The sequence below is a fragment of the Cotesia glomerata genome, linkage group LG8, assembly GCF_020080835.1.
Source record: "Cotesia glomerata isolate CgM1 linkage group LG8, MPM_Cglom_v2.3, whole genome shotgun sequence".
Lineage (NCBI taxonomy): Eukaryota > Metazoa > Arthropoda > Insecta > Hymenoptera > Braconidae > Cotesia > Cotesia glomerata.
Window position 1 is genome coordinate 19,858,881 of NC_058165.1, and position 2,287 is coordinate 19,861,167.

Here is a 2,287-nt window from a genome sequence, read left to right on the forward strand (position 1 = left end):
ACGGTATAATTTTATAGACCAAAAAAAAATAAGTTTCTGAAAGTTTCAGTTCAAAATTTAAATTTTGAAAGGTCGCTCATAATTTTTTTTTTTTCTTCAATTAGTCATATCGCCGACTTTAAGTGTTGGGAGTGGTACGTTGGGGTCTTTTTGGTTTGAAAAAATCTTAACCTACGCGGCAAGGTCAAATCTCAACCAAGCTGGTTTCTAAGACCAGCTTGGGATTCGAACCCACGCCTGGCAGTTGATTAAATAAAATTATTAAATTAAAAAAAAATTATATTTTCTATGTTGTGCTTGATTTTTAGTTCATCTCGTGATGTATTTTTATCGATTATTGTACTAAATAAAAAAAAAAAAATGCATGGAATTTTAATTTGAATAGTAAAAGGTCGCTCGAAAAAATCTAAACTAATGCACTAATAAATTGAAAAAAATTATGAGCGACCTTTCAAAATTAAAATTTTGAACTGAAATTTTCAGAAACTTATTTTTTTTTAGTCTATAAATTTATACCGTAACGAGAAAAAAAATAAAAAAAAAAAATTCGATTTTTGACGATTTTTGAAATTTAAAAAAATTTGGAGCGACATCTTAAAAATTTTTTTTTAAGCTGTCCTTTGGAGAGAGCTCTTAAAACATCAAAAACTAACATTTTTTCACTCGAGACTCAAAAAAAAAAAATAGTCACTTTTTTTGCGCCACCTTAATATATATCATATGTATATATGAAAAATATATCAAAAATGCATGTGGGTACTCAAATGAAAGCTCTTGATGAGTGTAATATCAGAATGAGCTTATATCTTTAAAAACGTCAATTTTTCAGAAAGTACAGTGCAATTTAACAAAAATAATTATCTAATAAAACAAAATTTTATTTATTTATTTTTATTTAAAAGGAGTTGTGTTTATATAAATTTTCTTGTTTGACAGTACTTCGGTTTCACAGGTCGGCAAAATCCACTGCAGCATTGAGAAGCAGTCATACACTGAAAAATTTATAAATAGATTATTGTTTAAGCTACTGTACATTTTGATCAAAGATGTAATCGCTGATTCATAAAAAGTATTTCAGTTCTAGTACTTACTCTATCCCCGTCAGCCTTGCAAGGCGTTGCTGCTTCAATTTCAATAGCGATGTACATTATCAAAATAATGAAAAATATGACACTCCAAAATTTGAACATTTATGAAATTTTATCCTGCAAAATTAAAAATTTTTTTTTAGTTATTTTTTTATTTAATTAATTTTAGTAATAATTTTGTAATCATCAAATTAATTTTAAAAATTATTATTATCATTGAAAATTTATGTCACATTATTGATATTTAATTGTGTAAAAAATAAATCGAATGAAGATAAAAAAAAATAATTTTCAATTTTTTGTTTACTTCGCGAATTTTCGCGGTTTTTAGCGGTTTTTCCCGAATTGACGTAACTGAATCTAATTGTGTGAGTACTCATTTTAAAGAGAATTTTATGATGTGTAAGCCATAATTATTTATCATTATTTATAAAATTTTTTGAAAAATCACTTTTAATCAATAATATGAAAAATAATTTTTTTTTTTTTTTCAATTCGCGGTTTTCCGCGAATTGACAATTGCAGCTGAATTTAAGTGTTAGTACTTATTTTAAAGGGAATTTTATGAATTCTAAGACACTATAATTTATTATTATTTATAAAAATTAAAGAAAAAAAAAACTTCTAATTAATAATACTAAAGAAAAGTTTTTTTTTTTTTTTTTTTTAATAATGCAACTATATATAATTCATAATTTTTATTTTTAAAAGATTTCTTTATAGATTACCACAAACTATATTTCATTAAATTCTTACCACTAAATTTGCACAAAAAAAAACAATAAATTACTTAATCAAAAAAAAAAAAACTTTTAAACGTTTTATAACAATTGAGCCGTATGTCGACAAGCTACTTCCTTATATACCATCCTACGATTTAAATTATCGCGCAATTTGTCATCACATCATATTGCATGACAATACATCCACCCTAATTACCGCACACTTAGTTTTATTCCTTCCAAATAATTAGTGTAATTGTTTTTCAATATTTCTTTACTATTCAGTATTACCTAACAATGAATAGTTAAAAAAAAAAAATACATAACAATTTTAATAAAATTTAATTTAATAATTTAAAAAGACCATTCGGCAGCCGACATGGAAGTAGATTTCATCATGAATAGAAAAAAATATAACGAGGATTGTATACAAAACTAGGGCTTTTAATTTCTATGCAATCGACAAAAATATATATC

At 24.7% G+C, this 2,287-nt stretch overlaps 1 long non-coding RNA gene across 1 annotated transcript; it reads right to left on the reverse strand.

Moving 5' to 3' along the window:
• Positions 1-875: 875 nt before the first annotated feature.
• LOC123270641 lies at positions 876-1,951 on the reverse strand. Its single transcript, XR_006510659.1, has 3 exons — positions 1,845-1,951; positions 1,092-1,205; positions 876-992 (listed from the first exon to the last, which is right to left on the reverse strand). It is a non-coding gene; the product is annotated as an uncharacterized LOC123270641 (long non-coding RNA).
• Between the last annotated feature and the right edge of the window lie 336 nt (positions 1,952-2,287).